The following is a 22,758-nucleotide window of genomic DNA, read 5'->3' as shown; positions in this document are numbered from 1 at the left end:
ATAATGCAGGTTGTTAATAAGCCTTCCTCCAACCTGATGCTCCATCAGGCACTGCCCCTTAATGAGTTTAGGTCATGAAAGGTAGTCCTCCATAGGCACATTGATTATTACCCTACCCCCCTCACATAATAAATTCAGAGAGAGAACATTTCCCCAAAGCAATGGAAAGCTTACTAGAGAAGTGGAGGGTGCTCAAAGCCAAAGGTGACACAAACTGGAAATCAGTACTAGTTTTCAATACCTGCAGTCATCTAATAGTTCACTGCACTATCTAAGGAAAGGTGAGGAGAACTGGGGCAATTCCATTAAAAAAAGACAATGCAGGGTATATAAGTCTGTCATTCCTCTGGAGAAGAAAAACACATAGTTTGGTTGTAGAGCTTTGTTTGCTAATCACTGAATGTAGTTGTAAGGCAGGGGTGTGTGTGCGCGCGTGTGTGTGCGTGCGTGCGTGTGTGTGTGTGTTGAAGGGAGGGGCTTGCCATTCTATTTCATAGCCAGGAGAAAGATGATCCTCTTCCCATATCTTTTGCTCTGTGGCAAGTTACTGATCTACAAGGAAATTTTATTTGACAAGGACATTGCCGAGAAAAAAATGGGAAGATTGTGTTCATCTCTGCTGAGAAGTGGAGTCAAAGAGATCGGCTTTATGACAGACACCCTCATCGTGCAGCCAAACTATGAAATGGCCTCATACATTCAACACACATTTGCTGCACCTCCCCAGTGTGCTGCCCAGATATTACCAGGCAGAGTGTTTTATGGGCAGCATTTTAGAGTTAGGCAGGCAGAGGGAGTTTCTTTGTGGGTGTTGCCTTTACCAGTCCTTGGATTGTTCTGGGACAGGCATGTCTTTTTCCTATAAAGTAACTGATCGCGTGTAAAGAAGGAGTCTCCTCATTAAGACGGGTTAAACCAAACCCAACCTATGACAATCATCTCAATTGGAACACATAGCGACCCTATACAAATATCCGTAGGGTTTCCAAGTTTGTAACTCTTTTAGGGGGTCAACTACCATATCCTTCTCTTTCAGAAGCACTACAGAGTTGACCGTTGTGTTAGCAACTGAATGCTTAATCACTGTGCCCATTTTGTTTGCTGAGCTGCCCTCAAAACACTGAACAGGTTTTCTGGGTACCAAGTATGTCCACTTCTATGTCTGACATAGGGTGTTTGCTGAGCTGCCCTCAAAATACTGAAGAGGTTTTCTGGGTACCAAGTATGTCCACTTCTATATCTGGCATAGGGTCTTTTCCCCAAGTTGATTGGAGGTGCAAATCAGTTACTAGGGGTTTGGCAGAGTCAGTATGGAAACTGGGAGGGTGTGTGAAATTTGAACCAGAGTAGAACAATTCCATGACACTTCCTAGGGATTCCTGGCATATATTATGCAAATGATAGTCAAGATATATAACTGTGTCTCTGTTGTTGGTTCTGTCAGTACCTGGTATGTCCACAAAGGAGAAACTTGGTCCCTGCTACTTTGAGCATCTAGTGTGAATGACAGGAGATAAGTCACATGCTAATGAACCCTGGTGGTGTAGTAGTTAAGCACCATGGTGCCCGGCTATCAAAGGATATAGCGTCTGGGGTCTTAAAGGCTGAAGATAAACAGGGGGCCATCTAGCTAAGAAACAACAAAGCCCACATGGGAAAAGCACACCAGCCTACCCTAACATGATCGCTGAAGACAAAGCAAGTGCGTAAGCACATGCGAGCATGTTTTCTTGATGTGCACTCACCCTTTACATACAACTCTCTTATACATACGTGTTTCTGTATATTTGTTTCTCGAATGCACCCAGACTAACATAAGCAGCGTGGAACACATTTAAGAAGCATAGACAAGGGCAGGGCAGGATATTCGGAGGGACTGGATCCAGAATTAGAGAGGAAGGAGCCCTGGTGGCAAAACGGGCTGCGAGCTCCCTGTCCCAAGGGGGACAATGAGACTGCTGGCTCCCATGAAGATTTACAGTCTTGAACACTCCATATAGGGTCACTGTGGTTGGAATCCACTGGACGGCAGTGACCTTTTGGGATTGAAGGTGGAAGCCACCAATGACTTCCTGCCATTGGGCCAAGAAGCCTCCGGAGAGTGTGTGAACTTCTGGAATGCAGTAAACAACCTCTGCATATCTGCTTTTTGTGCTGCCCAAGTCATGCCCTTGGCCTTTGCTTAAACATATTCATCCAGAAGTGAACCATCACAGCTGCTCCCTCGGGAAGCTGAGGGCTGAGCTCTCTGGTTCCACTCTGTCAGCATTTCTGGTCCGGGTACCTCTCCTCTGCCCGGGCACAGGCAATGTGCTTTTGGAAGCAGTGCTCCCTGGGTAGTGGGTGTGATTTGCCTCCTCTGGCCTAACATGATGAATGCTGAGAGGTGGTGGATACTAGGGGGTTAAACACCCTGAACTTTACCTAGCCCAGGGGAAAACTTATTATTTAAAGTAAGTTTTAGACAGAATATTTAGAAAGATAAATTGTTAACTTTATGTACACAATTACACCCCAACACATAGGCTCAACCTCATAGGCTGTGTATGACCTTGAGCAGGTGCTCAGTCACAATGGGTTTCTATCAGGATTGAGAGTTCATCTCTCTCAACTCTCCAACTGGTTATTAGCACCATAGACTCGTTTCTATTTATGTATTTACTTTGTTTTTAGAGGGAAAAGACCCCCAATTCAACTATATTTTATTAGGAACTCCTTTGCTAAGTTTTACACAAGAGAAAGGCACAAACTATTGTTCTGGATGAAGGAGAGCATCCGCATGAGGCCACAATGGTGTCAGAAGGACCCAAAGCCACAGTTACTTAAATAAAATGACACCCATTCTGTCCTGCTGAATCTGACTCATAGTGACTCTGTGTAGGGATCCTGAAGTTGCTACCTTTACAGGAAGCAATAACATCATCTTTTTCCTGTGGAATGACTAGTGGCTTTGAACCAGTGACCTTGCTCTTAATAGTCCAACACTATCCAGCATTACCACCTGGGCTCCTGAAAACTTAAATAAGACGTAGAAAACAAACAACTTTGTCACAAAATTGTGACTGAAGACAGATCAATTCATGGAGTTTCAGGAGGGCCTGTGAGAGCATGAGCGGGACCTTCATTGGGATGTGCACACTACCGTATATTGTTAAGTCTGGCCCGGGGAGTGGACGCAAGCACACTGCCTAAGGGACAAGCTTTCCACCACCAGTCACAGTAGGAAAGAACTCAATGGCGGCTGAATCTGTGGCCCCTCAAAATGGATGTAGGGTCTCCACATAGACTGTCACTGTGAGCCACAGCCTATTGCTCAAAATTTAAGCTCAAATACGACTTAAACGCCAAACATTCTGATTCCTTAAATAGGGTACTGCCAGGATCGGCTAGAAGTCTGCATGACCTATCAGATCTCAACGCCAATCTCAAATCACTTCACATGATCCATTCTACCAGTCATGTCAAGGACAACTAGAGGTCTGCATGAGCGAGCCTAAATCGCCTCCTCACTTACCCATTCCAGAGGCTGTGCCTGTATAACCTATCGACTAACACATTCCCATATGCCGTGGTTATGAAACCAACCATCATGCTGGAATAAGGACCAATCACGATGCAATGGTCAGGGTCAATTGGAAAGCAAAATAGGGGCTGAGGGGAGCCAAGAGGGGTCCCTTTACTCAATCCCTAAACCTGATCTAATGTCACTAGACTGGGGTCTTCCTCACATCTCAAGGGCACCCGATTCATGATTGAAGTGAATTGTGCTTATTCAATCATTGTTCTGCTTGCTGTCGGGCTGTGCTGCATCCTCTTCTTGCTTTTTTGTGCATGGTTCCCTCCGTTGTGGTGACAAATGGCTCCAGAGGGATTTGACATAGGGAGAAAGCGCACCCACATCAACTGTCACCAGAAGCAGACACTAAGTCCATTTCTCTCACCTCACAGAACTATGCACACCAGACACTGGTAGGGCTGCCTTGGAGGGGAACCCTTAGTGCAGTTGTTCTCAACCTGTGGGTTGCGACCCCTTTGGGAGTCATATGACCCTTTCACAGGGCTCACCCAATTCATAACTGTAGCAAAATTACAGTGATGAAGTAGCAAGAAAATCATTTAATGGTTGGGGGAGGGGGCATCACCACAACAAGAGGAGCTGTATTAGGAAGGTTGAGAACCACTGCCCGAGTGTGTTTAGGACTTTGCTGCCCTCAAGGTCATCAGATATTCCTAAAGGCAGAGCCACTGCAGGAAGCCCTTCTGGGAAATGCCCTGAAGACAGGTCTCAAACAACTCCACCCTCACCCTCCGAGATCCTAATCATAGGACGCATGGAAATGCTCCCTGCCACTTCGAAGACTGTAAGTCCATGAGAGCAGAAAGCCTCCTCTTTCTACCTTGGAATGGTGACTGGTGAGTTCAAACTGTTCACTTTCTGGCTAACATAACCCACACACCAGCTCCCCCTGAGCTCAGTTTGGCTTGCTGCACAGCACACATTGTTTGGAACCTTCTGAAATAGCTATGCACATGTGCAGGTTGGGGGGAGTTCGCACAAGATGCAGTTTTCCACCCTTTCTTGGCAAATATAATTTTTGCAAAAGGCTTGTATTCTCTTCTGGATTTGAGTAGCAGCTACTCTCATGAAGTCATAGCACATACATTCATGCTACAGTCCTCCCAACTCCCTAATGAATTATGCCGAGTCTGCTCCATGCTTTTCTGTGTCCTACATGGCAGCTGTAGGCACCCAAGGCATGGGCTCTGCAGCCTGGTTCCAAATCTCTCCTTCCCACTTCCTCACTGTGTGGTCCTAGGCTCATGACTTTATCATCCTGTGCCACTGATTTTTCATCTGGAAAATGAGGCCAGAATAGAGTCCACACATAGGCTTGTTAAGTGGAATAATTGAATTATTATACACAAAAACTTAGAACGGGGCTTGGCATCTTGCAAGTACTATTAGGTGGTTTAGCATAGGGACTGAGTCATCCATTACATATGCTCAGATTCAACTTCCGGCCAGGAAAGGATGGTACACCTAGGTGGGCATTACACCTGGTTTGGCCCATCTGGGCCAGGTGAATTCAATCCAGCCATTGGGGTTTACCATGACCGTCAACCATGCCTCCCTATGGAGGAATTGAAAAGGCAGGATCTTGCCCGCTCCGATGTCTCCATTCGCCCACTTTTCTGTTGTCCGTCCCCCAGGGAGGAGGTCACATGTAGATACTTGTAATCAGTTCCCTCTTTCCAATCCACCCTCCCACAACCCTCTCAGTATCACCACTCATAAATTACCAAGGTTTCTTGATGGATGGGGTAGCGGGGAGGGAGGGGAAAAATGAGGACTTGATGCCAGGGGCTTAAGTGGAGAGCAAATGTTTTGAGAATAACGAGGGCAATGAATGTACAAATGTGCTTTACACAATTGATGTATATATGGATTGTGATAAGAGTTGTATGAGCCCCTAATAAAACGATTTTTAAAAGAAGAAAAAGGCAGGATCCCGGAGCCCACTGAGTAACTTTCTCTCCAGCAGCTTCTAGGTATGCTGTGCCCCATGAGGAGCCCTGAGGTGCCTGTGTAATCCTGAAACTTCTTCTCTCAAAAAACTCACTTGAATCACAATCCAGGCTTCGAAGTGAATTCTTTCTCACGTGAAGCCAAGGCCTGAGGTATATCTCTCCCAGGAGAGATCTAACAATAGTATCTCTTATTATAGCATTAGGAGCCCAGGTGGTGTAGTGGACTGTGCATTAAGCTGCTAATCGCAAGGTCGGGGGTTTGAACTGACTAGCCCGTCCGTGGGAGAAATATGAGGTTGTCTATTTCTGTAAGGCAGTGGTTCTCAACCTTCATAATGCCCCCACCCTTTAATACATTTCATGTTGTGGACACCTGCAACCATAAAATTATTTTCATTGCTACTTCATAACTGTAATTTTGCTATTGTTATGAATTGGTTGACCCCTGTGAAAGGGTTATTTGATCCCCAGAGGGGTCGCGACCCACAGGTTGAGAACCGCTACTGTAAGGATTTAAAGTCTCAAAACCCCAAAGGTGCAGTTCTTTGTCCTATTGGGCCGGTAGGAGTGGGAGTCAATAAAATGGTAGTTAGGTTTTTTTCTGCATCAGTATCAGATTCTGGTGGCAATCTCAGTCATCCTGCATTGTGGTCTGGTTTGACCTCTGGTAGATCTGTGGGAAATGACCGCCCTGGTTTGAGGTGAGGGCCACGGTGCTGCAGTGGTAGATCTCTCATCGTCTTTCACCGGGAAAACCCGGGTTCGATTTGCAGCCAATGTGCCCCAGACTGTCAGTGAAAGTTTGTGTGTTGCTATGACACTGAGCAGGCTTCTGTGATGTTTCCAGACTGAAATAGAATAAGGACGAAAGACCTGATTATCTCCATCCACACATCGACCTATGGCCCGCCACAGTTGGCTTTCCCTCCCAGCCCTGGTGATAGCACAGACTGGCATAGTTTGCTCTGCTTCCCATGAGGTGCCCATGAGAGGCTTACTCGACAACCATGGACAAGATCAACAGCTTGAACTCCTTTCTGGGTCTACAGAAACAAGAACAACCTTCTGAAATGAGGTCGCATTGCTATTTGGGACTGGGAGAATGCCTTTGTGACAAGGATTGTGCTCTGCATCCCAAAGGCGACTTTTAAACACAGCCACATAAAAACTCCGGAAATTGCCATAGTAGAAGCCAGGTTTAAAAAAAAAAAAAAGTTCTACTGACTTGCTCAAAGGAGGCCAGAGGTGGATGGGGGTGGGGTGGGGTGGGAGACTCCTCTAAAAATGAAAAAATTTGTTTCCTTATATATTTGTCATGTCTTTTGGTCCTGAAAGATAGGCGGGGAAAAGCAGACGAGAAGAGGAAACGGCGACTGACAGTCATCTTGTTGGTGTTCCCACAGCATCCCCTCCTTGGGCACTTGCTGCCATCTCATCCAACTCCACTCAGTATATTTTCAGCCAGCAATGATGCAGAAATGTCGGTGTACTCCAGTTTTATTGTAGTCGGGCAGCGTTTATGGGTTTGACTTTCAACTCAGCATGGCAGGATGTCTAGAAGCAATTATAACCAGCACCTGCTCTGTCTGTGCGGTGGGCAGGCAGTGACGAATCCCTAGCTTCCGGAACACTAGTGCCCCCTCCCAGCTCAGGATAATGACGGTGACACTCGGCCTCCTTGTTGTCTGGGGGAGCTCTAGGAGCTCTCCTCTGAAACCTTATATTATTGGCATTTCTTTGAGTGAACACATCAAATTAGTGACTGTAAAGGAAGGCGTAGGAGATGATTATTGGTGACAAGACAAGCCTCAACCACATCCAGAGAGCATGTCTCCTAAGTGCAAAGTATGGAGAGGGAGGAAACAATTGACCACAAATGGAATAGGCTCTGAGTCTTGCCACACAATGTATGTGCGTGGTCACTGAGGCGCCAACATTTTGGCTGGGGACGGATATGATTTGTGCAACCGTGATTGCCATCCAGAACGTGCCGTGCTATTGTGAAAAAGGATTTTTTATTCTGAGCAAATCTCTGCTTCCACTTGCTTTAATGCTTCGCCAGAGAGCCGGGGACTCTGGGAGTGGTGGGGACGCACAGGGCTGGGCTGACCTCAGGAACTCATGTGTAAAGGGCTTTTTCTCACTTGGAAGCAGGCTGGGTTCACAGCTGTTCTTTCTGGTAAAGCTTGTTTCTGAACCTTGCCACGTCTGAGTCCGAAGAGGGAAATGAAGGTGACAAATGCTGCGAGGAGCCCTGTGCACATCATGGCTATGGTCCTGCTTAAGTCTGTTTCATTTGAATCCCAGTTTTACCTTTCCTCCTTTCTGGGTTCCGAAGCATCAGATGGGTGCCAAACGCTTCCACAGACAACACTAAAGCTGAACAAGGTGGAGGCAGATGAAGAGCAACGGGAGGTTGGTATTTGGGAGACTGAATACTTGGGCTTCCTAGGCCAGTCCAGCTGGTGGTTAGAGCCCTGTTTCAGATTCGACTGAAATCTCCTAGTGTCCAAGGACCAAGTGGCTCCTAAGTCCAGAATTTCTGTTACATGTCTCACCAAGGAGAAGCTGGGCCAAAATGCATTGAAGAATAAAGCAGGAGCTTGGCTTGTGAATCCACTCTCTGATTCTGAAATTTCAAAGGCTCCGTGCACAGACATTTCAACACTGAAAGTACAGCAGGGAAAATCAAAGACTTGGGCTTCCTCCTTGCCCCTCTTTTAGGGCTTTTATGGTTTTCCAAGGCGCCTCCCAGAGCCGAGTGTTGTATAGGTCATGTTTAAAAATGTCGTAGTTCTGAGGGACTTGCTGTTCTGCTTTCTTTGGCAAGGAGACCCGGTTTCTTGTCTTGTGGCCAAACACAGAGCACAGATGTCTGTGGGCCCCCTCCCTTTCCCCTGACCTTTGCTCTCTTCTCTGGATACCCTACTGACCCGTTCTCCCTTACAAGATCTGAACTGCTCACACACTTCGTTAAATTCTCGTCCTAGCGAGAAGCATCTGAGCATCTTATTAGAGCCTGTATGAGTTCAGTTCTGGATGCCTATTTGTGTAACTTCAGGTCTCTGGCATGGAAACGTCCCATGCCCACAGACCCACACAGGTAATATAAACTCCAACAGTAGTTTAAGGTTAAGGTGGTCACAGGGAACACTGGGGCCCGTGTCTCCTGGTGAACCACACAGGCTGTCTAAAGGGGCTAGTTCCATCTCAATGTAGCCATGCAGGAATGTAGACCGGTTAGGTAGCAAGACAAGGGGTTGTTCCTCTCCATGCTTAGGGGCCCCCCTACGGGAAGTTGGAAGCCAATATTGGCTAAGCCCAAGCCAGGAGAGCTTAATTGACGCCTCCCAGCTGAAAGCCCTTAAAAGGCTGGAATCTGGAGACCACCGCCCCTTCCCTTCAGCTACTTCTCTGCCTTCCACTCAGCAGGGCTGGGTGTGCAGTGTCATGAGGGTGCCCGTGTTCAGTTTAGTGTAATGCCGGAACCTTCTTCTCTCATGTATATAAACCCACTCGGATTACCAACCAGGCTTTGGTGTGAATTTCTTTCCAGTGTGTAGCCAAGGACCGAGACATTTCCCACCCGAGAAACCTAACAGACCCAGACTTACAATAAACCCATATTTTTATTTATAAGGCAAGAGGTGACCATGTCTAGATAAAAATGGTGAAGAGGGCCCTGGGTTTGAGAAAGATTCTGAAGTAGAATCCATAACCCTTAGAAATGTATTGGCCTTAGGGGAGGGGCAAAGAGGGCTGGATTGAGAAAGTCTCTGGCATCCAGTTCTGACTTGACTTCTGGATCCTGAATCCTTCAGGGTCATGACTTTGCCCTGCACCCAGACCTTCCAATAGCCATCTTCTCAGAGCCTTGTTAAGTTCTCATAATACATTAAACCTGCCATCCTGTGAGCAGCTACCAAACCCAGGCACTTTTTTCAAAGACAAGCTCGCTCTCTCTACCCCTAAGAGCAGGTAGTTTGGGGATGATGGATATGAGATACCACAGAAGACAAATCTGTTATCTTCCATGGTGCACAAAACATGCTGCCACAACCAGGACTCGTGACAATCCCTCAGTTTCCTAAATTGCTTCACTGCTACTTTTTAATTAAGCCTCATTAGATTGTCATATATTGATAAGAGGGATGACTCTGAACTAGATGCATAAATTAAACCTTTACTCATCCTATGCTTTTATATGAATGTGTTAATTATTTTTGTCATTAGGGAGAATAATGGAGGGATGGAGCAATACCAAACGGAGTTTGACAAAGTGTTGGTGTTTGCTGCGGCAAACGTGGTGCGTGTCAGATACAATCCGTCACCCAGTGAGTCTGCAATTAACACCAAGGGACAAAGGTAGGATTCCCTGTAATAAATAGCCTTCCTCCCAGATGCTAATGGGGACCCAGCAGGACCCAATGTTGTGTTGTCGCAGTTGTACACGGGCCCTTAGAGGAGACAGAGCTGGTGTTTGAAACGAGTCTTGTTTGCCCCCAGTTGGAGCTCATCCACCCCAGGACGGTCCTATCCACTGCCAGGGATCGCAGCTCCCCCTCCACAGGATGCAGCCAGCTCTCCAGCTCCCAGATGCTCCCCCGTATGCAGGGCCTGGGGCAGGACGTGGGGTGAGCAGTGGGCACTGAGCAACCTGGGGTCCCATCCAACCTGGCCCAGGGCATGCACAGTCCTACCTTGCAGGCCTCCTGGAGCGTGGTCTCTTTCTTCCTACAGTTGGCCCTCAGCTCGCCCCAGAGCTGCTGCAGTTCCTGTAGCCTCGCCTGGAAGGTCTCTGAGGCCCAGTGGCCCCCCTGCAGGCCGCTCTGTCCCTCCTGCAGCCACAGTGGGCACACAGACCTCCTCCAGCCACCAGCCTTGTGGCTGTAGGTTCTGGGCACTAGCTTGTAAGCTTCGTGCCCCCCTCTATGTAATGGGCACAACAATGGATTTTTTTGTTTCAAGGAGAGAAACCATATACTGTCCTGAGTGGGGCCCATCTTTTGTAGATGGGAATAGAGACACTTAAAAAAGAAGGAAAAAAAAAGGATTGACCTCCAGTCCATTCACCGGCAGGGACAAATGCTCTGGTCTCACTGTGTCCCCTAAAAACATCATATCAAAACGTTTTCTTTTAAATTATGGACATCACTGCATTATAGTTACGACAGCCAAAGGTGGAAGCCGCCTTTGAGTCCGTGGACAGATGGATGGACCAAGTCAGTGAGTTCGAGTTCTAGAACGGAGTGGTGTCCTTTCATTAAAATAGGGGGATAAATATCAGGTCACAAATGAACCTTGAACAGACATGCTGGGAATGAAATAAATAAAATTCCCTACTCACTGCCATCCAGTCAAGTCTGACTCATGGTAACACTAAAGGGCAGAGTGGAACTGCCCACACGGGTTCCGGGGATGGCAACTCTTTTACAGACATAGAAAGCTTCATCTTTCTCACAAGGCGCAGCTGGTGGACTTGAACTGCCAGTCTTGCAGATCACAGTCCAATTCGTAACCACTACGCCAGCAGGGCTGCTGGTAATGACATAAGCCAGACACAAAAGAACAGGTGTAGGACCGAGCCAAGTAGAGAAAGGGTGAACACAGGCAAAGGCACAGAGGCAGGCAGATCAGAGATATACGGGTTCACGTTGGCAACCTTGGGCGGATTAGTGCCCTGTGACCCCGCTACCCATTTATTTATTTTTTTTTTCCCTTTCCCCACCTCTTTTTTATCTGTCTACCATGTGTATCCCTGAATTTGGTCAGGTCCCTGCCATATTACCTGGTCCTCACCACAGGAATGTTTTTACAGTAGCTTTTCCCCTATGTCCCTTTTGCATTTTTTTTTAAAGCTTACCTCCGTGGACTCATTGTGTACTTGTCCTTTTTTGCTTGGTTTAGCATGCTTTCCTCCCGTTCTTCCCATGCAGTGATGTGCTTCAAATTTTCATCACTACTTTTTAGCGATGCATAGTACTCCATTACATGTATGTACCACAGTTTTTTCCCCCCACTGAAAAAGAAGTCTTTATTCTGATCCCACCAGCTGTACCATCTGTTATGCGCCTTCCTCCTTGGCAATCCGGTCTTTCTTGAGTGGTCCCATGAAAGCTTTTTTCTCTTCCACGGTCTGGAAACGGCCATAGCCCAACTTGGAGGTGGTGTCGATGAACTTGAGGTCGATCTTCTCCAGGGTACGGTGCTTGGTCTGCACCAGCAGGGACTTGTGCAGAGAGAGCACTCGCTTCTTGGTACACACCATGCCGCCCTTCAGCATGACAAAGTCATTGAACACTTCCCCGTAGTGGACAAAGTCGCCCAGGGGGTTGATGCTCTTTTCAGAGAGATCGTAGTTGGTGGAGGCATTGTTCTTGATAAGCTTTTCGTCCTTGATGAGGTAGCCCTGGCCAATCTTATAGATCTTCTTGTTGATCTCTGTGCAGTGGTGGTAGCCTTTGTGCACAGTGCGGGCCATCGAGAAGGCCTCACGGGCAGGATGCCAGGCCCCGATACAAGCCACCTTGCGCAACCCTCGGTAGGTCTTTCGGGGCATCTTCTTGGTGTGCCAACAACCGGTGACCCCTTTGTAGCCTTTGCCCTTGGTCACCCCCGTGATGTCGATCATTTCATCCTGCCCGAACACCTGGTTCACTGGCACCAGCTTCTCTCGGGCCCAGTCCAGCTTCTCAGCCACGGAGCCCCCTTTCACCTGCATCTCTGTCAGGTGCGCCTTCTCCTGGCGCAGGGGGAGCAGGCGCCTCTGGGTGTGGGCGATGGCGCGCATGACCGGGCAGGACTTCTTCATGCTGCTAAAGTCTTTCTCAAGCTGCTTATTACCCTTGTCATCCTGCCAATTCTTGCAGTACTTAGTGAAAGCCTTCTTCTTCGACTTGTGCCAGTTCTTGTAGAACCGCGGCTTGCACTCGTCGTCACTGATGTGTTCCGCAAAGACCGTCTTGAAGGTCCGGAGGCCGCGAGGTGTCTCCACATAGCCCACGATGCCCACCACCACCATGGGAGGGGTCTCAATGATGGTCATGGCCTCCACCACTTCCTTCTTGATCACCTTGGAGCCTGGCCTGTCGACCTCGCGCACAATGTGGGTCATGCCGGCCTTGTAGTACAGGAAAGCCATCAGGTGGACCGGCTTGGAGGCGTCATCCTTGGGGAAGCTCTTCACCTTCCCACTGTGCCGGCTACTGTGCTTCCGAGGCAGGAAGCCCAGAGACCCATGCTGGGACGCCGAAAACTTCCGGTGTAACATTACATCGTTGATCCCCACTGGTAGAGGTACCCCAGCTTTTTAATTTAATTGTCAGGTGATGAAAATTTGGGTTGTTTCCAATTCCTTGCAATTGTGAACTGTGCCACAATGAACATTGGAGCACAGATGTCTGATCTTGGTTTGTTTCTTGCCCAGTAAGGGTGGGGGGGGGGGTTGCTGGGTCATATGGTAACTCTATTTCCATCTTTTTTAGATATCGCCAGTAGACCTCTTTCTTACACACATATGAGTCTCCCTGGATTTGTTTCACGTATGATGTGTCTGGGTCATTGTGTGGTCGTGGTCTCTTTTAAGACTTGATCGATGTTTTCTTTACATTGCTGTCCTGAAGGTCTCTTTTGTACCCTAAAACAAGGAGTCAAGGAGATGCATGGGACTTGATTGCTGAAGGGGGGCAGGAGTGAAGAAATGGACCCAAAGGGTGTCCATACCACTTCTGGGCTCTGCTCTGGAACTGTTGCCAGCTGTCCATGAACTGTTGGCAGCTGTGGCCGAGGCTGCGGGCTGACCCCAGGCTTCTCTGGCAGAGGAGGGCTGCCTTCTGCTCCGGGATATGGGGGATGTACGGAGGCTGAGGAAGGGGATCAGGTTGTGCTCAAGAGGCCCCTGGCATGGGAGTGTACTGGCTAAGCTCTTCCTCTGCAGGGTCCCACAGAAGAGGTCCCCTGGCCTGGCCCCGATGCTAGACCCAGTGGCATACCTGCCCCTGAACTTGGAGGAGGCCCATCTGCTGTTCCAAGGCCTCATGTCTGTACAGCAGCCTCTCCATGCTCTCCAGAGCCTTCCCAAGGTCCAGGACTCTAGCAAGGGCACCCTGTGGAGGACGGGCACATTACAGGCTTGGCCTCTGCCCTTCTGCCCAGGGTTCTCTTCGATCCTTTCTTCCTGGCTGGTCTTGGCCTTGGCCTCGGGCAGGTGACAGAGTCTGATTAGTGTCTGCACAGTGACACTGCGGGTGTTGGGGACAAGGCTGCTGGATGGAAAACCAGTACCTAGCAGGGGTCTCAGGTCTTCCTGTCAATTCCATTCCTGCCTCCCTTCCATGGGATCTCTGTCTCATAGGCCAGGTGTTTCTGAAACCGCATCAGCTTCTCTTTGAGGTCCCCAAGAGGGACAGGCTATTCCAGCTGCTGGCCCCACCCCTGGATCCAGTCGCTGTCCTGTGTGATGGTGGGGATATGAGTGCCCTGATGTTCATACTGCCTTGGCCCAAGCGGTGACCCCGTCTACCCCTCGGGCTGTGCCAAGGAGTGAAATGCTGACCAGGCCCAGGGACAGCATAATAATTTTTCTTTCACCCAAGATGACAGGGCCCAGGCCCATCAGTCTTCAGATCTAGGAAGTGGCTGGGCAGGGGCCATGGGTGGGTTCTCATGTGGAGGGTGCCCCTCACCCACACCTGGGGCCCTGTCTACTCTGCCCATCAGGATGACAGGTGTCCACACGGGTCTGAGAATCAAGGGCCCTGGACTCCAGTCCTAGCTTTGCCCCTGGAAAAGCCATTAAACTCTCCACATCTGGTTCCACCGCAGGCTGCCCCTTGGCCCCTAGTGGGGCTGAAGGTCACTTGTAAAGGTAAAATGAGGTTCGGGTGGGGTGCCCTCTGACCTGGCTAGCAGCCCTGAGTAAGCCGGCAGTAATCAGAGAGGTGTGAAGCTTGTGTCGCTGACCTTCTCCCAGGGCTTACACTCAAGCCGGCCGCTCTCATATCGTGCCCAGCAGGCCCTGAACCCAGGGGCCTGGCAGCAACCTGGCCTGCTCTCTTTGCGCAGCCTCCTGCGTAGTGGGAGGTGGGAGGTGGACCCAGCCCTGAGTACCGAGTGTACCCCTGCTGGGGCTGGCTCACAGCCCATAGCCCTCACTATAAGTCTCTAACCCTCACTAACAGCTCTGCAATTGAGGGTTGGCCTGGTTCCTGGGCAGAAGGAAGCAGGGGCCATGTGATATGGGCAGATCCAAATGCCCTCTGTGGTCCCCAGAGTGTGGCCTAACCCATCCCCATGCGCTTCTGGGTGCTTTGGCACCTCGGCTTGGTCACCAGCCCTGTATTGGAGCCCCTGGCTCCTTGGTAATCCCTCACCCACCAGCACAGGTTCGGTGAGCATACACACCTCACCCGTGTGCCCCCAACAGTCTGGATACCCCGGCCTTATCAGGGTCACGCCCATGACCGTCCCGGCCATCACCTCCCTTTCCTGTGTGCTCAGCACCTCTGGAAGGTGCCATGCTTCTGGATCAGCCGCTCCACCGCTTCCACAGAGCCCTCCAGGGCACTGGCTTCCTTGAAGAACTGGGGCAGCCATGGAGGTGACACAGAGGTGGGGGGGGATCAGGGGCAAAGATGGTGGTTCAAAGGGAACCCTAGACAGCAACATCTGCCAGAACCTTGGTTTACAGCCTGGGCTCTCTGGGGGTGCATCAAGAGGCCTGCGGCTGGGGGTGGGGAGGTGGGTGCTGAGCAGGAGGGGAAGGAACCTGAGGAAGAAGAGCACTCCAACCTGGGGGCCGTTAGGAACATCCCAACTTCTGACGAGGTGGGGAGGAGCCCCATCAATTTCCAACCAAACCGCGTAGGGCTTGGCTGGCCGGGGCCAGGTGTGGGGAGGAGATGGCCCTGAGTGACCTGAGGCTCAGGTGTCCCCTTGGCCACTTGGGAAGACACATATCTAGCTCCGTATCAGAATAGCAGCCAGTGATCCAGGAAGCAAGGGAGATTGGGGTGGCACTACAGGAGGACTGGAGGTCCTGGGGTCAGTGTGTCTGTGTGTGGTGAGGGGAGCTGTCTCCTGGGCTACAGGATCTTGTCCAGATGCCACACTGTCTGAGGAAGAGCTGCTTGTGGTGCATGGCCTGCCGTCTCCCTTTCTTCCGTTCCCAGGCCTGAAAGACCTGCTCCCAAGCATCCTGCATGGCGCATAGCCTTTCCTGGACCTGGGCATGGTCATGGACACAACCGAAGGTGGTGCTGAGGGAAGCTCCAGAGAAAAGGTGCCTGACTGTCCCACCCAAGGGGAGGGTATTGTTTGTGTTTCCACAGGGAAAGAGGGACCAGATATAAAGCCAGTGCCAGATGAATGCAGTGTGCCCGCACAGAGTGGGGAGCCAGTGGAGGGGCCTGAGGGCTGGGCTCCCATACCAGCTATGTGGACAACTGCCCCTGCCCCCAGAAGAATTTACTTCAGAGGACAGCACTGAAGCTGCATCTAGGAGAGAGGGGCATGTTTGATCAGAGCAAATGGGAGCAAAGAAGGGGGAGGAAGAGAGAGTGGAGCACATCCTGGCCCATCAGGCCTGGAGGACGATATCCCGGCTCTGAACAGCCAATGGACAGAGTGGACAATGTGGCTGATCCCACCACGAGACACACCGTCCATTGATGACCCAGGGCCCTAAGGGGGACAACACTGGAGACTCAGGGTTAGAACTGGCCCAGAATGATCCTATGGCACTGAGGCAAACCACTAAAATTGTGTGGCAGAGCAACCGTGGGAGCAGAGCAGGGAGCCCCTGAGGTAGTACAAAGGACAGACTCTGGGGCCAAAGCATGGTACCCATTTGACCTGACTGAAGGACATGCCTAGAGATTAAAAATCAGACCTTCATCTATGTATAGGTTTTTCTTTCTTTAAAATTTTTTTCTTTTCTTTTCTTTTTAAAAAAGCATTTTATTAGGGACTCATACAACTCTTATCACAATCCATACTTACATCAGTTGTATAAAGCACATCTGTACATTCTTTGCCCTCATCATTTTCAAAGCATTTGCCTTCCAAAATTAATTTATTCTTCTATGGGTAATTGGTTTCCTTATTGTTGTCATTGCTGTGTTCTCACTCATTGCCTAACTTGCAATGACTTGATTTTTGGTGCATATTATTATCTCTACAGACCTATCTAGATACGATAGACTGCATGAATAGTTTGAAGGAGAAAACAAGGGGACCAATATTTCCGCGGGAATAGGGGAGTGGGAGAGTAGGGGGCAAAAGGGTAGTGCTGAACAACCCAGGGATAGGTGAGCAATAGGGAGGGTGTGAGTGGTCTGGTAGGGATTCAGCAAGGGCAAGGTAACCGAGAGAAATTACTGAAACCCAAATGAAGGCTGAGCATGATAGTGGGACAAGAGGAAAGTAAAAGGAAATAGAGGAGAGAACTAGGTGACAAAGGGTATTTATAGAGGTCCAAAGACTAATGTACATATGTAAATATATTTATATGAGTGTAGGGAAACAGATCTGTGTGCGTATATTTATAGGTTTAGTACTAAGGCAGCAGATGGACATTGGGCCTCCACTCAAGCACTTACTCAATGCAAGAGCACGTTGTTCTATTAAATTGGCATTTCAGGATTCACACCTTCCCGACACGATTGCTGAAGAAAAATGTGTGCATAAGCAAATGTGGTAAAGGAAGTTGACGGTGCCCGGCTATCAAAAGATATAGCGTCTGGGGTGTTAAAGGCTTGAAGATAAATAAGCGGCCATCTGGCTGAGAAGTATCAAAGCCCACATGGAGGAAGAACACCAGCCTGGCTGACCACGATGTGTAGAAGGGTCCAGTTATCAGACATCAAAGAACTAAAAATCGTATCAGTGGGTGCCCACCTTCCTGATACAATCAGTGAAGACAAACGTGTGCATAAGCAAATGTGGTGAAGAAAGCTGATGGTGCCTGGCTGTCAAAAGATATAGCATCTGGGATCTTTAAGGCTCAAAGATAAACAAGTGGCCACCTAGATCAGAAGCAACAAAGCCCACATGGAAGAAACACACCAGCCTGTGTGACCACGAGCTGTCGAAGGGATCATGAGGTATCAAGGATCAAGGAACAAAAAATCATATCATTGAAAATGTGGGTGAGTGCAGAGTGGAGACTCAAAGCCCATTGGTAGCCAACCGGACACCCTTTACTGAAGGGTTGTGGGGAGGAGATGAGGCAGTCAGGGTGTAGGTTAGCTACGATGAAACATATAACTTTCCTCTAGTTCTAAAATGCTTCCTCCCCCCACTCTCATGATCCCAATTCTACCTTACAAATCTGGCTAGATAAGAGGGTGTACATAGGTACTGATAGGAACTGGAAACACAGGGAACGCAGGACAGATGACTCCTTCAGGACCAGTGGTGAGAGTGGCGATGCCTGGAGGGTGGAGAGAATGTGGGGTGGAAAGGGGAAATTGATTACAAGAATCTACAAATAGCCTCTTCCCTGGGGGAGGGACAGCAGAGAAGAAGGAAGGGGGAGACTTTGGACAGTGCAACATATGATAAAATAATATTAATTTATGAATGATGAAGGTTTCGTGAGGTAGGGGAGAGTGCGGAGGGAGGGGGAAAATGAACAGCAGATATTAAGGGCTCAAGTAGAAGGCAAATGTTTTGAGAATGATGATGGCAACAAATGTACATATGTTCTTTAAAAAAAATAAAACCCTTTTATTATTTAAGCTTAATTTATTCTAAAGCCATGAGTTTTTGCTTCTTCTGTTTCTTCTGGGAAATCTTTTTCTTCAGTGCAACCTCCTCTTCTGGCTTGGGAACGATTTGTTCCTTCTCAGTCAGGATCATTTCAATGTGGCAGGGGGAGCTCCTGTGTGGATTAATCTAGCCAAGAGCTCTGTAAGTCCGGTGGTGCAGCTTGGGGGCTTTGTTCACCTGGATGTGCTCGATGACCTGAGAATCCACATCTAAACCCTTAAGTTCAGCATGACTTTCTGCATTTTTAAGCATGTGAACCAAACATTCAGCACTCTTTTTGGGCTACCAACTCTGGGTCCCACCCCACAGTTTGGCCTGGGCACATCTACCAACACCATCATTGTCCCGTCGGAAAGGCACACACTGCTTCTGCAGAGTGACGTCTTTCAAGTATTTGGTGGCTTTCCAGATGTGCATGCCTTTGATGGCCTGGGCAGTTTCACGGGTGTTTTTGTAGTGGACCCAGAGATTCGACCCTCTGTATTTGCATGATTTTGTAGGGTTTTTGGGTCAAATGAGTAGCGAACCATTTTAGCAGGTCAACTCAGGCCGCTACAGTTAGAGGAAGAGCCTGTACATATGTTCTTGACACAATGCATGTATGTATGAATTGTGATAAGAATTGCACGAGCCCCCAATAAAATGATTTAAAAAATATAAAAGAAAGGTGCTTGGCCCTGTGGAGCCAGGGTGCGGGGGTCCAGTGGGCTGGGGAAGGGCCAGAAAGGGGAGCCGACCTCCACGGCGGATGACCCTGTAGCCTGGAGCACCTGCTGTCCCCGCTGGGTGGCGCACTGGTGCAGCTCATTCTGGGCCTCCAGCTTGGCCCGCAGCTCTTGGTGGACACTGAAGTTTTGGGCTCCACTGCCGGGGTCTTGGGGCTCTTCCACCACCTGCAAATCTCACTGCACACTGGCTGCCCAGGAGGCATAGTCTTGCACCTGGAGCCTGGGAGAGCACGGGAGAGCACGGGGTGAGGGGACCTGGTACCGAGGCAGCGTCACAGCCGGCCTGAGTCTACCACCACTCATGTCCAAACCTCCATGTCTCTGCCGCTCAATCCCACAGCCTTACCAAGTGTCTACTAGGCCTCAGCTCTGCCCACCACCCCTCCTTCCCACCCAGTTTTCCAGGGCCAATGAAGTCCCTCATGGGCCGCTTGATAGCTTTGCCCACCCATCCACAACTTTGCCAGACCCCCACTTAGAGGTTGCCTTTGGTGGCCTTGTGTGAGAGCCGAGGGATTCGGGACTCTTGTCCCTTCACTGCCTCACTGTGCAGATGGAGGTTTTTGGTGTTTTTTTTTTTTAATTTAAATTTATTTATTTTATTGGGGGCTCTTACAACTCTTGTTACAATCCATACACCAATTGTATCTGACATAGTCATACGTATATTGCCATCATTCTTTTCTAGACATTTACTTTCTATTGAGCCCTTGGGATCAGCTCCTCTTTTTTTCCTCCTCCCCCACTCATGGTTCCTTGATAGATTATAGATTGTTATTATTTTCATATCTCACATCGACCATTGTCTCTTTTTTTCTCTGGTTTCTGTTGCTCCTCTCCCTGGGAGGGGTGTGTGGTTATATGTCATTCATTGCTTTCGTTTCCCGTTTCTCCCATCCTCGACCCTCCTTCCCCCTACCCTTTTGGTATCTCTATTCCCATTCCTGTTCCTGGGTTCCATGTGTCGTGAGTTTTATCTCTTGCTAATACCTATGCACTCTAGTCCAGAGTGGGAAGCGGCACTGGGGTGATGACAGTGGGGGGTGCGGAGGCCTCAAGGTGTCAGAGGCAGATTGTGTGATTCATTGGTGCGATCCATGTCTCCTCAGGGGGGCCTCCACCCAGTGGGACACAGCATCTGGGAGGCTTGTGGCTTTCTCCTGAGACAGCATGGTGGCCAAGGGCCCGGGCATTGAGTGTGGGACTCTGGGCCTGGGGTGGTAGCACTTGCAGAAGCCACCCCCTTCCCCAGGCACACACCTGGATATGGACGAGCACGTGAGACAGTTGGCTGTGAACTTTGAGGGTGGCCTCAGCATCTCAGAGCAGGTGGGGTCTGGCCTGAGTCAGATCCCACAGCTCCAACCAGGCAGCCCTGCCCCCAGGCGGGGGTCAGCAGTTATCCCAACATGCTCATTCCTCCCCATCAGCTTCTGTCTGGTCAGCCCTTCAGCTTCCTGGCTGGGTTTAGAACTTGTCTTAAGCTCCCAGAGGGCCACCGTCCTGAGATCTTGCTCAGCGGTTCAGGCCTTTCTGCAAACTCTCCTCCCAGGGCCCATTATCACTAGCAGTTTACCCCTTGCTCTAACGATGCTCCAGGAAGCCTGTTTGGGAAGTGTTGGGTTGTTGCCTGGTTCAGTCCCACTAACTGCTCCTCAGGAGAAAGAAGAGGTTCCCTGCTCCTGGAAAGATTTACTGACTTGCAAACCCTCTGGAGGATCCCCATGAGTCAGCAGGTAGGGTCATTCTAAAGCCCGGCACACGGCAGGTAGCCACGTTGTGTGCCACCCAGGCATGCTGCATGTTTGGAGGAGACTGCAAACCCTTCAAAGGTAGAAGCTGCACCCCTCCATGGTTCCTGCATGCAGCAAATACCGGGCCCCTGAGATTCTGGGCCAGCCTCTGGGCTAGGATCATGGGCAAATCGGGATCTCGCCTAAGCTCCATCTGGGCTGGAAACGCAGTAGCTTGTACTGTGACCTGGGTCAGCCTTGGGCTGTGCAGGGCATCCTCAGCCCAGCTCAACTCTTCCCAGAATGCCCCTGCAGGTGCAGGGAGCCTGTGGCTGGGAAAGTGACCCTGCTAAGTGGGCTTTGTGACCAGGCTCCCTGATCCACCGACCCAGGTTTGCCTCCTCCACAGGCCGCAGACAGCAGGGGCTGTCCTGGGTTCCCTGAACTCGGGCCCTCTCCAGAGACAGTGGTTTGGCAGAGCCCCAGCACAGCAAGGGTCTCCCTGGAAGCCTCTTCATCCCTTGCCCAGCACATCCTCCCAAACTCACCCGTGCTCCAGGCTGCTGGTACTCACTGTAGGTCCTGTCAACACTGCTGGGCCCTGGGGGCAGTGCTGGGCCACCACTCCAGCAGGCTCTCCGCTAGTGGGGTAGGCGGCCCCCTTGTGGCCACCCATCTTCACTTGGTGCCGAAACATTGCAGACTTGGTTAAGTGGAGCTGAGAAGAGAGGAGAGGGGTCACAGGGGGCCCTGGCTGGTGGGCTGTGAGACACCTCAGTGAGTGACTGGGCAGGGCAGGAATGAACAGACACAGAACTTGCCCCTCTACGCAGAGAGGGGAATAGGAAGCCACAGCTGTCCTCAGTCCAGACTGATGTTCCCCATCAGCCCTTGTGCATGGAGTCCCCCTCCACTACCCATCTTCATTCGGCTCCAGGGCACCTTCCTTGCCCCTAGCCCCTTCCTCACTAGGGTGTGCTCATAGTCCTCTCCCTTCTGGCCACCTGCTGCTGGCTGCTCAGCCACCTCTGCAAGTCCTCTGCTTCCCTCAGGAAGCCCTGCAGTGCCAGAATCCACTTCAGATCCTGGACCCTGTGGTGACAGCCTGAGTCCCCCAACAGTTAGTGTGCATGTGTCCACACTTTGGAGGTCAAGGAAGCCAATCCAAGGAGTTGCCTGAAGGACAAGGTTCTTCATGGCCTTTGCCCAGGCTGCGCCTCTGGATTCAAGAAGCAAACCCAGGGCATGGGGAGTTGGTGCTGGCGAGGGTGTGGCTGTGGGGAAGGGCATTTGACTGGAGCCAGGGAGCTGAGCCCCTGCCCTGCAGGCTCTCCTCAAAAGTTTGTGGGAAGAGGAAACAGTGAAGGACTCATCTTTTCCTGACACATGTCTATAGGCCTCTGTCACGGTTCTCTTCAAGGCAGGGGTAGCATCTAGGGGAATAAGCAACCCCAGCCAGTTTTCTGGTACCCACGGATGCAGTGACCCTCACTGTTGGGCTGCCAACTCCCGCAGTGTCTGCAGCTGCTTCCAGAGCTTCCCCTGCATCACACCCAGCTGCTCTGAGACCTCAGTTACAAGGATCTACGTATAACTTCCTCCCTGGGGGATGGACAACGGAAAAGTGGGTGAAGGGAGACAAAATATGTAAGATCTGACAAATTATCAAGGTTTCATGAGTGAGGGGGAACAGGGAGGGCGGAAAAAAAATGAGGGCATGATGCCAGGGCTTTAAGTGGAGAGCAAATGTTTTGAGAATGATGAGGGCAATGAATGTACGGATGTGCTTTACACAACTGATGTATGTATGGATTGTGATAAGAGTTGTATGTGCCCCTAATAAAATGATTTTTAAAAATTAAATCATTATAATTTCTTAGGACAATGCCATTTGTATTTCAAAGCAACATTCACGAGAGCTATTTTTTCACCTTCACTATCTTCTATTTAGTTTTAGATAGAGCAAAAACAATTCTTATGCCTTTTTATGAGATGTAATG

The sequence above is a fragment of the Tenrec ecaudatus genome, assembly GCF_050624435.1.
Source record: "Tenrec ecaudatus isolate mTenEca1 chromosome 1 unlocalized genomic scaffold, mTenEca1.hap1 SUPER_1_unloc_14, whole genome shotgun sequence".
NCBI classification, from domain to species: Eukaryota; Metazoa; Chordata; class Mammalia; order Afrosoricida; family Tenrecidae; genus Tenrec; species Tenrec ecaudatus.
Note: the sequence above shows the minus strand (reverse complement) of the source record.